At 44.6% G+C, this 16,212-nt stretch overlaps 1 long non-coding RNA gene across 1 annotated transcript; it reads left to right on the forward strand.

The window, feature by feature from the left end:
• Nucleotides 1-2,677: 2,677 nt before the first annotated feature.
• On the forward strand, nucleotides 2,678-3,360 carry LOC128025052 (uncharacterized). Its single transcript, XR_008186090.1, has 3 exons — nucleotides 2,678-2,757; nucleotides 2,845-2,939; nucleotides 3,180-3,360. It is a non-coding gene; the product is annotated as an uncharacterized LOC128025052 (long non-coding RNA).
• Nucleotides 3,361-16,212: the final 12,852 nt, after the last annotated feature.

Genomic DNA, 16,212 nt, shown 5'->3' on the forward strand with positions numbered 1-16,212 from the left:
ATTGATCCAGAGAAGGTGAGAGCCATAATGGAGATGCCCAGGCTGTCGGATGTGAAGGGGCTGCAGAGATTATTTGGTATGGTGAACTATCTGTCCAAATTTTGTGCACACTTGCCAGATAGCTGCGACGCATTAAGACAACTGACACACAGAGATGTGGTTTGGGAATGGACTGATATACAGGAAGAAGTGTTCAATAAATAGAAACAAACTATTGACTCTGCACCTGTTTTGAAATATTATAATCCAGAAGAAGACGTAGTTCTCCAATGTGATTCCTCAGAGACAGGGCTGGGTGCAGCATTTCTGCAGGCAGGACAACCAGTTGCTTTTTGCAGCAGAGCACTTACACCCACGGAAAAGGGGTATGCTCAAATAGAGAAAGAATGCCTGGCAATCCTGTTTGGGATGGAGAAATTCCACCAGTACACCTATGGCCGGAATTTAGAAGTCCATTCTGACCACAAACCCCTAGAAACTATCACAAGAAAGCCACTTTTAGACACACCTAAGAGGTTGCAGAGAATGCTTTTGAGGCTTCAGCGATATGATATCAATGTTGTCTATGTTCCAGGTCGACTAATGTACCTAGCAGACACTCTCAGCAGAGCGTACTTACCGGAGTGTGCTACAGAAGGATCCGTAGAGACAGAAATTGAGACGATTAACATGCTGCAGTACCTGCCCATATCAGAAGGAAGTCTACAGAAGATACAGACAGAAACGGCTAGGGATGGGACATCTCAGATATTACAGCAAGTGATAGTCCAAGGATGGCCGGAAGAGAAGATTCAGCTGAAAGAAGAGGTGAGACCATTTTTTTCAGTAAGAGAAGAGCTTAGTGTGCAACAAGGTGTGATTTTCTGAGGAGAGAGAGCTGTAATACCAGCACAGCTAAGAACAGAAATCATGGAGAGAATTCATGCTTCACACTTAGGGATAGAAAGCTGCTTACGCCGAGCAAGAGGCTGCGTATACTGGCCGGGGATGAGTGCTACCATAAGAACATACGTAGGAAACTGTGCAGTCTGCAGAGCAGTGGATGCACGGCAGCAGAAAGAGACAATGTGCCCACATGACATTCCTATGAGACCATGGTCAAAAGTGGGAACAGATTTGTTTTCATTTAACAACAGAGCATATCTCATCACAGTGGATTACTTTTCAAACTTCTGGGAAGTAGACTGTCTCACGGACACAAGGTCAAGTACAGTAATACACAAGTTAAAGGCCCATTTTGCACGACACGGGATCCCAGACACTGTGATCTCTGATAACGGACCACAGTACAGCTCACAAGAATTCAAGCAGTTCAGTACGGCTTGGGAATTTAAACATGTAACGTCATCTCCAGCATATCCACAAAGCAACGGCAAAGCTGAGTCTGCGGTAAAGACGGCCAAACAGCTGATGGAGAAAGCAAAGAGAGCAAAGACTGATCCATATCTAGCTATTCTAGAACACAGGAACACACCATCTCAGGGGTTCCAGGCCAGTCCGGCACAAAGACTCATGAGCAGAAGGACTAAAACATTACTGCAGACACATGACAGCCTCCTGCAGCCAGGTGTTGTAAACACAGAACATGCAGTAAAAGACAACCAACACAAACAAGCATTCTACTACAACAGAGGAGCAAAAGATCTTAGACCTCTCCAGCAAGGAGAACACGTAAGAGTTCAGCTGGACACGAAACACAGATCTGACTGGACACCAGCAAAAGTGTTAAGAATTGCCAATATCAGATCATATACAGTCAAGCTGGAAAATGGAACTGTTGTAAGGAGGAATAGGAAACATCTCAGACTTGTGCCTGGAGGACCACAGAGAGCAGAAACACAAAACTTGAGTGACAAGATTGAACAGTCTAATCAGAAGATCCAGCGGGATGAGGGACATTCACAGACAGTACCAGAGACACACACACGCACACAACATTCGGATAACAGCAACAGTGTTGTGACAACCAGATGTGGCAGAATAGTCAAGAGACCAACACACTTGAAAGATTTTGTTTAAATCTGTTAATTGTTATTTTGACACAGAATCGTTACTTTGAGTATCTGTTATATTGTTGTTCTTAGTCACAAGTTTATTGCATACAGTGACCACAGTGACAGTTAAAAAAAAAAAAAAAAAAAAAGGAAGGATGTTACAATATGTTATATATTGTCAGAAGGATGTGACAGACCATGTATGGTTAAACTGTGAGTCCTGTGTGTTTGACGTCATTAAGAGGCGCGAGCATGTAAAGTAAAGTGAGAGCACTGAGTAGCATGTGGTTGTGAGATTCCTTTATTTATATAAAAATAGAGATATTGACAGAGAGAACCAAGCATAACAGCTGTGTCCCCCACAAATCTAGCTAGTAAGTGTGACTAGTAAGACAATTCTCAAATAACTATTATGATGACTTTTGTTCCACCCGCTTAAATGATAAAAGTACTTGCACTGTACAATCTATTAAGACTGTGTCTGTTCACCGAATAGTGAGGTCAAAATATAAATTTTATGTAGGATCTAGAAAAAATATTATCGTGATTTAAACCAGAAACATGTAAAGTAAATGAACAAAAACATTTTTTTTTTAAGTTTTGGCTCATAAATATTAGATCACTCACATCACTTAGATCACTTACTTAAAAAAAAACAAAACCTCTGTATTGTTTTTGTTTTTAGTCTACAGAACATGAGCATCCAGGATGCTGAAACCCAGGTCATGAATGAGCAGGAGATAAATGATCTAATGAACAGTGTGTAAGTTCCACTGGGTTTTACTGTACATTGAGTAACAAGATGTTCTGCTTTGTATTAACAAATATAATTTTCTATCACATTTGCCAGAATTGATTGGGGGACAGTGAAGGAGGAGTTAGTAATGAGGAGATTGAAGCACATGACAGTGAAGATGAGGACTATGTCCCTCGTATTTGTATTCGGTATGTTAACATTGGATCCTCTAAGATTATTCACAAAACATTCTCGAACACTGATTCAATGAAATATGTAAATATAAAAATAAAAGATGTAAGTTTTTTTTATATATATTTTCTGGTCCCTGTAGTATCTCAAAGATATATCCAGATATACCCAAACCCAGTCTCTGTATTTGCCATTTTTATTTTATTCATCTGATTGGATATCTATCTGTAATTGATATATACAGTATATATCTTTAGGTTGGGTGGAGCATTGCAGGCACCACCACGCATTGACAATCTGCCTGTGATAGATGCCAGTGAGACAGTACATGACATCCCGGATGTAGAGCCTCCATCAGTCACCTTACCTACACTTCAACAACCTGGCTTTCCTGATACACTGGAGGTCATGACTGAAGATGACCTAATTGGGAAACGGGCCTCCATCATTTATGAGGACTGTTTGAGGCAGCTTGCAACATTACTTGTGCTTCTTCTTCAAAAGTGCCCATACACATGTGACGTCAGCAAAGTGGAGTGTCAGTGTCACCCTCCATTTGAAGTTTCCATTACGCGCAGGGGTACTGCAAGCATCATGGAATGGGTAGGTGTTGTAATCATACTACATTGCAAATAAGTGTAGATTGGTGTTGGAGGCAATGTCAATACGTTGACAGTGGTTTTGTGAAACTCAATCAAGCTTCCTGAGTTGTAGTTCCACTTAGTGGAAGCAATTCTATGTTTGTATTTGATAATGCTAAACAGCCTAAGTTGTGTCCCATTTATTGTCAGACCTGCCTTGTTGGCCACACTGCATAGAGATGGAGCTCACAGCCCACTTTGAGGTACGGGATGCTAGCAGGGGACTTTATGTTGGCAAGCAACATACTACTCTCCGGAAGCAACTACGCCAAAGTCTCGCTTCTGTTCCAGTTTATGAACATGGGGATAGTGGTCCGTAGTTCATTTTTCACAATTCAGGACACATACGGTGTCAATTTTATGTTCTGTGAAAATCATTGATTCTTGTTTACAAATTGAATAGCGGATGGAAGAATGGACTGTCCTGGACATTGTGCCCAGTACTGTACATACACTGCCATGGAGAACGAATCCAGGGAAATCATCTCTGTCATCACTGTGGACAAAAGGGAGACTGTGCGAAATTCTGTGATCATGGAGAGAGAGGCATTTGTGGTGACAGTCGACAATCTTTTGAATGAAGTGAAACTAGTAGAGGTCTGCACTGATGCCCATATCCAGATCTCCACACTAATGAGTAAGTTGCCACAGAAATTTTGCGTTACTTGTAGAATTACAACAAATTTTTTGGAGGGGTGGGGGGACCGTTAATGTACTAATTATACATATTATTTTTTTAAATAAGACAAAGGAAAGTACAAAGACCTTGGGCTGTAGCACAGCTTGGATATGTGGCATGGGGCCAAGAATTTGGCAAAAAGGATCCATGCTGTAAGTTCAGCTATCATTACTATGGCTTCATTTTCTGCATGGCAATCTACCCTAATTTGAGCGATGTAATCATCATAACTGTTATGTCTATCCCAGGCTTCACAGGTCAAGGGTCAGTCCTGTTTGAGCAGTTGGCTAAAAGACATTGTCAACCACTTTTGGTGGTGCTGCAAAACAGCAGATTCTTACCAAGAGTTCCTTGTAAGTTGATATGGTTTGAAAAATAGTTGTCATCTAAAAATAATATTCTATGAACTAGCATGCAGACTTATTAGACATACCTTGCTGGCAAAGAGAATAAGTTAGGATGGTTCGTTGATGTTGGATATTTGTTGATTCAGTAGCTAACCAGACATGTCATTGTGGTAAATAATGTGACCCACTTAGATTATAGTACTTACAAACAGAATCATCATTAATAATGAGTTATGTACAATATGCATGCTTTTTTTCTGTACATTATATTTCTATATTATTTCTAGGATCTGTGGCTTGGTCTCCTACATCATGTGACAAATGAACACAGGTGGGTGCTGGGAAGCTGCCAGCATGCAGACTTAGAATCTGGTGGAACTCAACAGTGGCTTGAGCGAGGCTCCATTTGCACATGAGGCCCTGAAGAGCATCGTTAGAAACAAGTGGTGGCTTAATGAGGTCCACAAATATCTCAATTTTAGGTATTTTTTTGAGTATATACACATACTGTAGATAGAAAGTTATTTTCAAAATCCCACTAAATGTCTCTTCTTACACACACCCCACAGGTCCACTGCTGATCTGGAGTCCTTCCAGAACCATATTGTAATGTACGCTAGCAAGCGCACAGCATTTAGCCCTCCTGTCTTTGAGGCCAGGATGCTCCTTGCAGCGATGGACTATAATTACCACAAGGACCGCCCAGAGTTGTGTAAATCTGATGGAAGCAAACAGTAAGTGACTTGCTCACATCTACATGCTATTGTTTTATACCAGATTACAACACCATGTTAGGGATACTCCACCCAAAAAATGAAAATTCTATCATCACATACACCATGAGGGTGAATGAGTATGTGATGAGTATGTTTCATTTTTCGGTTGAGTATCCCTTTAAACACTACAAAAAATGTCCCTTGGAATGTAAATGTCTTCTTCCCTCCCCTTTCTGCTTTTAATTCAGGTACAGGAGGCTGTACAAGAAGAATGCTCGCAGGTATATGCTATACACTCAGAAGACATTCAAGACGTATGGCTACATCCCAGAACTGCAAGCTATGTTCCTCCAAAAGAGATTAACTGATAAGGGGATGCCTAGACGGAGGACAGTACGACCTGATGACCCCAGAAGGTACGGCCCACTTCCCCCTGTGCCGGCACCAACCATTGAGGAACTAGTGCACACCCAAGTCAGGAGAGGTCTTGGTAGGTTGAATGCCAATTTATTTATTTTGCACCTTGGGCTACATGCCACACACCAATTCAGATGTCATGCATAACACTTCCAAGTTTGAAATAAACTAACTTCAGGTTTTATTTTGCTCTTCTCAGTGTCAACATTCCACACTAAAGACCTGTGAAGCCCAGTTTCCAGAGCCTCACAACCCTGACCATGTTCATGGCCATGTAAACTTTTGTGTCACAAGCTGCTTATCAACTAGTTCAGACTAAAAGTTTCAACAGTACAGAGCAGCTGAGTCTAGTTTTCTATTTATACTGTGTAACATTTATCATTATACCATTTTATATACTGTTTCTCTACATTGTAAAAAGCATAGTATTGTTATTCTAAATAAACTTTTTTTTTATTGAAAAAATGAGGAAGGCTCTTTACAAACAAACAAACAAAAAAAACAGAACAAATCAAAAAACAATTTGTAAAACCATATATACAACAATAAATAACTTGAATTTAACTGTTCACGTTAGAATGGTATCAAATGGTTAAATTTTTTAAATACATAATTATCAAAATATCTCTCATGAAGCATAAACATAATTAACAGAAAACAGAAAAACTTACTGTGTACGTCTGTTAGTCACCTGCCATTAGTAGCTCAATGAAGCAGCCTACGTTTCTGCTGAATCCTGCAGCTTATCTGGCAACCTCGAGTCAGGGGGGAGGGGATACACCGCTCTGCAGTATTTTTATAGTGATTGCAGTACCAGTTTAGGCCACAATCCTACATATGGCACCTTTAAATTGTGAGTGTAGTTGCATCTGATCAAATGCGCAATCTTATTCTTTAGCTTGCGTTAAACTAATTAATTTTACTTTGTTGGAACAGCAGCTATGCTAATGATGTCTCTATTTGTTTCTATGTTTTGCTACGATTTACACAAGCTCCAGTCTGGATCCAGAAAACCTGAGAAGAGATGATGCTGACCATCAGAGGACCTCAGATGATGCTAACCCTGAATCAAAATTTTAATATGATAAAACGTCTCCGGTTACTATCGTAACCTCGGTTCCCTGAGAGGCGGGAACGAGACATTACGTCAGCTAAGACGTATATGGGAACTCTTCCCTTCTCCACTTTCACTGAAATCTTATTGGCTAACGCCAGCTGGGGACAGCTGGCCAATTGACGCGAAGCATGCAAATACTGGCGGGTAAGCGTGCAGTATAAAATGCATGGGCGCGAAAATTACGTCAGAATCACGACTGAACGCTAGCACAGCTGATCAAACAGCGACCACGGCGGCTAACGTAATGTCTCGTTCCCGCCTCTCAGGGAACCGAGGTTACGATAGTAACCGGAGACGTTCCCTCTCGAGGCGGTAACTCAACATTACGTCAGCTAAGACGTATATGGGAACTGTATAAAATCCCGCCGTGAGAGCAGTGAAGATAAGCCCTGAAAGGAGTCAATCACCCCCACACATAAGCAGTACAGTTCTAGCCAATGGCCGTGTCGCTAAGAGTGCTTGCATCTGATAGGCGGAACTAGGCCAATGAGACATCTGCTCCGACCCTAACAAAATATGCATAACTTCAAGCAATATATCGAAATCTGCACTAACCAGGGCAGACACAAAGCAATAAGCACTCAAGCATGAGAGTTAAACAGAGTCGACGGCGTTTGCGGTGACTGCTGCATAAACCATTTAAACCATAACACAGAGTTAGCAGCCATGGTAACTACTGTATAGCTGGTTATAACAGCTTTAATGAATAAAAATTTAACTCACCGAAAAACATGTGACGCTACAGAGGGTACATCCAGCTTGTAAAACCTGGCGATTGTGTTCTGGGAAGACCAGCCAGCAGCAAAACATAAATACTGGACAGACATACCTCTAGACCAGGCCCATCAGGAAGCATTTATAATGTCCTCGCAGAATGAGCTCTGATGTTGAGGGGGTACTCCTTCCCCTGGCATTTGATAGCGTCCACGATCCAGTGATAAAGTCTCTGTTTAGAAACAGCACGTCCCTTATTACATCCACCAAGCACACGAACAGCTGGTCCGACTGACGAAAGGCGGCCGAGCGATTCATATACATCCGTAAAACCCTAACAGGGTCCTGGCGCTCTGAGCATCAGCGTCGCACGAGGCTGACGGCTCAACAGATAAGGCGGGCAGGGAAACAAAACGGTGTATTGAGTGACTTCGAAACGAAACCCGGTCTCGGCCGGAGAGTGACATTACAGTCGCCAGGCCCGAAACCAATGCAATATCGTTCACCAAACACTCACGAAATTCTCCAAGGCACTTCGCTGAGGCGAGAGCAAGAGGCAAGGCAGTCTTCAGGGAAGCTCCTTAACCGCAATCGAAGCTAATGGCTCGAACGGTAATAGCAGATAGAGCCCTCAAAACTAGAGCGAAATCCCACGGCGGCACGGAAGGCGGCCATGAAGTACACGATCTACTTGCTCCCCTGAGAAAACTGAATACCAGAGCGTGCTTACCGATCGTTTACCCGTAACCGGGGAACGAAAGCGGTAATAGCGGTCACATACACCTTCAGCGTGGATGGTTTCAAACTCCCGCTATCCAACTGTGCTGTAGAAAGCGCAAAACATCCGACACGGAACAGGTCCCCGGGCCAATATAAATGTTCTCGCACCATTTTGTGAAAACTCACCACTTCTGCGCGTAGCAGCGAATGTTTGATGATGCTCGCGTCTCAGTAAGTGTGTTTAGCACTCGTCAGTGCAGAGTGTTCCGCTCATTAGGGTCCCCGCAGCGGCCACACATGGAGGTTCCACAGCTCGGGGCTGGGGTGTTATATTGTGCCATTCGCCTGAGGCAGCAGGTCCTGCTTGAGGGGGATTCGCCATGGGGGAGCCATCAGTAACTCTCTCAGGTCCGCGAACCAGGGCTGATTCGGCCAGTTCGGGGCCACGAGTATAACTGATGCTTTCTCCTCCCTGATTTTGCACAACACAGGCAGAATCTTCACAGGAGGGAATGTGTAAGCCTGGCTTCCGGCCAGCGCGATGTCAGAGCATTTCCCAGCAGGGGGGGTGAGATAGCTAACGTGTTCTCGCTCGTGGCAAACAATCCACTTCCTCCCTCCCAAATCATTAGATCTGATCTTGGGTGAAGCCAACATCTCCTTGAGGAATCCCGTTCCTCAAAAGCATGCTCACTCCATGGTTCAAAGTACCGGGGATGTGCGACGCTCCTATGGAGATTAAGTGTCGGTCCGCCCACAACAGGAAACTCGCTGCCTGTTTGAATAGAGCTCTGGAGCGCACACCGCCCTGGCGATTTATGTACGAGACCACAGACGTGTTGTCGGTTTGAATCAGTACATGTTTCCGCTCCAATTTCGACCGAAAGGCTTGCAGGGATATTAGGACACCGCTTCCATTATTCCAAACGGTTTTGTGTCACCTTCTCTGTGACTCCGACCACAGGCCCAGACGCACTGCTCCCCAGCCTAGATCGCGTTCGCAGAGAAAAGAACTCCTGGGCTGAACATTTCCGGTCTGTTCCACGGTCTCAGAGTGCTGACGCAACTGTGAATGACCGTAAGTGCTTGTGGACCGAAGACCACGCCCTTGGCGGAACTCGAGTTACAGCCAAAACTGTAGCGGCCGCAATGTAGCAGACCCAGATGGCACACTGAAGAAGCCGCCGCCATCAGTCCCAGAAGCCTCTGAAATTCCCTCAGTGCAAACGACCTGCCCAGTCAGAAACAGTGCAGAGTCGATGAAATGCTCTAGAGAGAGATGGGCTAGTATCGCCATCGAGTCCAAACATATTCACAGATATGTTACAGTCCGACTCGTAACAACACGCTCTTCTGCATATTCACACGCAGTCCCAGCGTATCCAAACGGCGAAGCATTGTTTCCACGTGACTGATAGCACATCTCTTGAGTGGGCTAAAATCAGCCAATCGTCCAGATAATTCAACATGCGCATTCCGCTCGATCTGAGGGGAAATTTCGCTCTATCGCTCTCTATGACAGCAGACTGAGAACTTCCTGTCGCAGAACAGGACGGTTTTGGGGCAAAGTCAGTGACGGGACCACGCCATTGAAGCGGGGAGGTCTGCGTTTGAATTGGAGAGAATATCCGTCGTGAATTATTCCCAGTATCCACGGTGAAACGCCCGGGATAGCCCTCTTACCGTCCATGAGATGACACGGCGGACGCGTTACGTCTACAGCCACTGATGGCTTCCTTTAATCAGGGCCCCGCCTCCGCGAGGCTGGAAGCACTGGCGGGAGGGCGGGCGCGTCGCGAAATGGTGTGACACTCTTGCGCTATCATGAGGCCATTATAATCATGGACTGTGGCTCTGCGCTGTTTGAGACAGGGCGAGTGACACAACGTTGGGTGCAAGAATTTGTATATATGCTTCTTTAGTACAATTTTAACTCACAAAAATATCATTTAAACACATAGAGCAATCGTCACCCATAGTGATGTGGGGGACATGATGCATGTGTCTTTGTGGTGTTGGCACTCTCGCTCCTTCGCGAGGCCATTATAATAATAGGTTGTGGCTCTGCACTGTTCTGAGACAGGGCGAGTGACACAGAGATGAGTGTAAGAGGAAGTAAAGCTCTTTTGTTGATTGTAACATGCTTTTATTGTGGAACTCACACAAACAGCATTCAAACAGACATCGCAATCGTCGCCCGAAGAAACATGGGGGACATGATGCATCTGAACATTGAGGGTGACACCGTGTTCATGTGGTGTTGGCACTCTCGCGAGGCCAGTATAATCATGGGTTGTGGCTCTGCACCGTTCTGAGACAGGGCGAGTGACACAGAGATGAGTGTAAGAGGCAGTAAAGTTCTTTCGCTGACCTGTTTTTATTGTGGAACTCACACAAACAGCATTCAAACAGACATAGCAATCGTCGCCCGCAGAAACATGGGGGACATGATGCATTTGAACATTGAGGGTGACACCGTGTTTATGTGGTGTTGGCATTCTCGCGAGGCCAGTATAATCATGGGTTGTGGCTCTGCACTGTTCTGAGACAGGGCGAGTGACACAGAGATGAGCGTAAGAGGAAGTAAAGCTCTTTAGTTGATTGTAACATGCTTTTATTGTGGAACTCACACAAACAGCATTCAAACAGACATAGCAATCGTCGCCCGAAGAAACATGGGGGACATTATGCATATGAACATGGCGCTTGGGGGCGGGGCCTCCCGCTCACTCACTCTTTCACCGTCAGGGAGACGGCTCGTATGGCGCGCTGGCTCTCTCGCGGCGCGAGATCCTCAACTGACCCTGACGTTACCTTCCAGGCTCTTACCACTGCTGGTTTCGGCAGAAACGAGCGTCCGGTTCAGAGCGGGGTGCCACTGCGGGTTATTTTAGCTGGTTTCAGAGCCTGGCCCGGTGCATTAGAATCTCGCAGAAGAAGACTGGGGTGAGCGACGGGGTATCACATGGCTCACACTTTGGCGCGCTTTCTGCGTCTCTGAGAATAGCTCCATGACGTCACCAAAGAGGCCGGAGGGAGGAACTGGAACGTTTAGGAGCGGCCTACGGTCTGCGTCTTTCAGGACAGCTAGGGTAAGCCATAGGTGCCTGTAAAGATGACCATGAGCTCCGTGAAACAGCTGAGCAGAGCGCTTAGTAGCAATCAGCGCGAGATCAGTTGCCGCGTGCAGATCCTGATGACGTCAGCGCTACTGTGCCGCCGTTTGCCTGAAATACCTTGAGTATTGCCCTGGCATGAAGAGCAGAAGCTGCACTCGCTCTTTCTAGACTGTGGTCCGGACCAAAAGCAGAGGGAGACGAGCACAGGTGTGTGGTAACAGTCTCCTAGACGGGGGGAGGGTTTCCGTCCCGTCCCGTCCACGTGCGTGATATGGCCTTCGTGGCAGAGTGGGTGCGCGCCGATTGGGGTGCAGCCCACGATTTCACCACGAGCTCTTGCATGCCTAAATGCCATCTGGTAGCAGCTCGACTGGAGGAGCCACGAGTCTAGTTACCTATCACAGGCTCGTCATGTGCGTTGCAAGCGAGACTCAGCTCCGTGACGACCTTTCCGAAGACCCTGACGAGCTTCTCCTGGAGGTCTCAGGGCCCTCTTGGTCGGGACGGTCCCACTGAGAGGCCCAAACCTTTTTCGACGTCGAAGCGACATGGAGTCGTTTTCCTCGTCAGCTCCGAAGAGGACGAAGTTCGCTTTTAAGCTATAGTCCACCACGCCGACGTCAAACTCGTCTTCGGGCGGGGGAGGGCCCACCAGCGGCTCGCTGGCGGCAGTGGGCCTCATTCCCGCCGTCCTCCGAGCCACTCTGGCTCTGAGGGCGCGCACTGGCAGCTCGGTACAGTGGGCGCAAGTGTTGTCCGTGTGAGAATCCCAGGCAGGTCACACAGAACTGGTGAAGGTCCGAATCTAGCATTAGCAGCCATCGGATGCGGAGAGGAAAAACAGGGTGAGTAGTCCTCTATTGCAACTTCCACGATGACTTAGATAAGACTTCTAGCGTGAAGAAAGAGATTCTGACGTAATTTTCGCGCCCATGCATTTTATACTGCACGCTTACCCGCCAGTATTTGCATGCTTCGCGTCAATTGGCCAGCTGTCCCCAGCTGGCGTTAGCCAATAAGATTTCAGTGAAAGTGGAGAAGGGAAGAGTTCCCATATACGTCTTAGCTGACGTAATGTTGAGTTACCGCCTCGAGAGGGAACCATGGTTAATTTTGGTAAAGGTTGTGATGTCCACATGTTTTTGTTGATGTCATTGGGCTGCATTCCTATCGCAAAAAGGTGGACAAAAAATAAAAAAATGAATTGGTTATTTGATATAAATGTTTGGTAAATATAAAACAAGAATTTGATCGTCCTTTAAGTGTAACAACGGCAATTACCACGCCATCGTTGCCCTTTGCAGGCCTTCGTAATAATGCAAATGGTTTATTTTGTATTACATTATATTACCAGTGTTATTAAATAAAACCATATGATTTTTATTAATTAACTGATCATTATTGCATCACTGTTTTTATATAATACATTTTAAGACATGAAAACTAAAATATTAATTAAATGCATTGTTGGTAGTGGTGAAATTATTACAGACATTAAAACATGTTATAGTCTACGTCAACGGTCCATAATGTTTCACAGGATTTTGAACATAGCTACCTGAAAATGATGCACTTTTTTCAACATAGGGTTTCTTATTAATTTTTTTTATTATTATTATTTCTGCGCTGATATCTTTTACCAGATATAGCCTAGTTGTTTATTAATTATGTTGACAATTTGTATTCAGCCTCAGCCTATTTAGATTTTTATTTTCTTATGTATATGTTAAGAGAACAAAAGTTTAAGTTCAAAGAAGATTGTTAATATTTTGTTTCACTGCTGCTGCTAAAAAACTAAACAAAAAAAACATTCACAGCAATGGTTCACACTGACATGGAACTTAGAAGATTCTGGCTGCTGTCTTTTCATGATATTGCCTGTTTAGAAGGCAGCATTCCAAGGATTAATGGGGATAGAATACAAACTTTCACTAATTGGAGTAGTATAGCCCAAGAAAAATGTTTATAAAAGTATTAATTACTTAGTGCACTTGTGTCCTTTGTGTGTTTTGTTCCTTTTTCTTTTTCCTGGTTTTTATGCTGGCATCAAACATTTGTAATGTTATTATTGCAAATAAAACAAACAAACACACACACACACACACACACACACACACACAATAAATAAATAGGAACTAAACATGACATTATGCTTAGAAGAGAGTAAAATGTCATATATATATATATGTCAGTGGCCGAATGTGTCTATAACATTTAACTTTTGTAGACGACTACGCCACCTAGAGTAGAAACTAAGACCCCAGGAACCCAATATTAACACACGGTTCTTTATCGGAGGAGGGAACAGTGGAAACCAACACCCAGAAATGCACAGTAGAAGAACAATTTATTACAATAAAATTAGTTGCAAGGAAAACATCAAATTTATCCAACAACAAGCAAGTCCAAAGTCCAGATCTTCAGCTCAAGGGCAGGGTTTAACTCCGTCTTTACTAGACCCCGGTATTACAGCGGCTGTCTGTTAACACTCAGTCACACATAGAGATCAGTATTAGCCCGATGCTGAAAGACAAAAAAAAAGGGAAAAACTGCCAGCATACGATGTCCAAGTCACATCAACCGTTTAAAAACATTAAAAACAACTAAAATTTCCTTAATATCAGCCGATTCAAGATGTCACTCATGTACAACTATACACAACGGATGGTTTTCGTCTGTTATGAGGCAGTAAAACTAAATTGGATGGGCGCACCGCAAGGTAGAAGTCAGAGCGTACTCACTGCATGACTGGACAGCAACCCTGCTATCCAGTCCAATGTATTCACGGCAGAAGAACCACGTCGTTTTCTTATCGTCTCCCAACACTCCCGGTAATCCCTCGCAGCCGGCCCTCAGCCCGTCTCACACGCTGCTACTCCAACAGTGTTCCGCGAATCGTCAACGTTGTGGTCACTCGTCTACCGTGCACTGCAGTCTCTCATAGCCATAGGCCGTCTCAACATGAGTGAAACACAAACACTCACGCTCTGATGCAGGCACAACGTGATTTCTCGCTCACTGTGTTAACTTCAGTTACGAATACACAATGCTGCCACACCCCGTCAGTCACTGTTACGTCTTTTTATAAGGGAACAAATTACCCTCTCCGCCCAGTATCCATCACTTATTAGTTCATTAATCTATCAGGAATAGAGGTGTGGCTATAGGGAACTGTTTTACAAATACAACACAGCAAATCCACACGAAAGAAAAACAATTCACTCCAAAGAAAAACACAGCAATTAAACGTGATCATGCATATATATATAAAAAATACATTGTGCAACGCCTTTACTCCACAACACCCCCCCACAGTAAAATAAAAGCAGTCCCTGCCCAAAAGTTATTCAAATCACTCTCTATATCTCATAGGTCGCTGTCCGACATTTGTACGTGTAGATCGTCTAACCGTCTCATTCCCCATATTTACAGGTTCTGAAGCAACCCAAACACTATATGGTACAGGGTCTTGAGCTGTGACTATAGGCGTGGTATTCACGGTACTAGGGGGTGCTAGAACTTCCCCTTCAGAGGCAGCACACAATTTAAGTGCATTACGGTGTAGAACCTTTTCCTTCCCTCCCTGTTCAGGTCTTACCCGATACACCAACCCAGTCTCTCCCAATGTTCCTATTACAATATGGGGCACTGGACTCCACCAACCACACAACTTTCCCCGACCTTGCCTATTTCGGTCCCTAACCCAGACTCGCTGACCATCTAACAAAGGTACATCCTTAGCCCCACGATCATAAATCTGTTTCATTTTCTCAGCAGCCTGATCCATGTTGTTCTTAGCTACGGCGTAAGCCCACTTTAACTTTTTATAATGATCCTGGACCCACCCTCCATGATCCCACTTCTGCTGATCAAACACTACACCCAACCCCAAATCTACCGGGATCCTCACTGTACGCCCAAACATCAGATATGCTGGAGCAAACCCTGTGGCGCTATGAATAGTGTTGTTGTAGGCTTGCATCAGCTCAGGGAGGAAATCAGGCCACCTATCCTGTTTCTCTTGTCCCAATGTACGGAGCATATTTAACAATGTCTGGTTAACACGTTCTACCCTACCATTTCCTGCAGGGTGATAGGAAGTAGTTCGACTCTTCACCGTTCCATATAACAGGCAAAACTCCTGAACCAACTCAGACTCAAAATTTGGTCCTCTATCTGAATGGAAACGCAAAGGGCAGCCAAAGGTCTCTCACAGTGGTTTGGGCAGTCTGATCTTTTGTTGGAATTGCCCATGCGTAGCGAGTAAACATATCTACCATAACTAATATGTTTTGGTAGCTATCAGTAGGTCGTCCTAAGGACAAAAAGTCTAAAGCCACCACTTCTAATGGACAAGACACTGTGATGGGATTAAGGGGTGCTTTATGACTGTCCCTACCCTTCTGCAGGCTACAGGCAACGCACCCAGAATGGAACCCTCGCATCATCTCCTCCATCTTAGGCCAGTAAAAGTGCAACCGCACTCTGGTCAACGTACGTTCAACACCTGCATGGGCCAATGCTTCATGATATCGCCTCCACACCTCCTCTTGCTGGACAGCTGGACAAACAATCTGCAATCGACACTCCTGGGTATTTGGATCAATCATCTTTTTGTACAACACTCCATCATGGATTACAAGTCGTGATACGTGGCGAAGCAACTGTTGTACCCTCAGAGGTAATGCTCTTCTCTCAAAGGTGGTTGGTACACTGGCAGACCTTACATACCGCATAACCACCTGGAGTTCATCATCCCCTTGTTGTGCCTCTCGCCACTCATCGATCCCCAAAATACCAAGAGTGACAGCACCTCCATT

Source organism: Carassius gibelio, chromosome A12, assembly GCF_023724105.1.
Source record: "Carassius gibelio isolate Cgi1373 ecotype wild population from Czech Republic chromosome A12, carGib1.2-hapl.c, whole genome shotgun sequence".
Classification (NCBI taxonomy): domain Eukaryota; kingdom Metazoa; phylum Chordata; class Actinopteri; order Cypriniformes; family Cyprinidae; genus Carassius; species Carassius gibelio.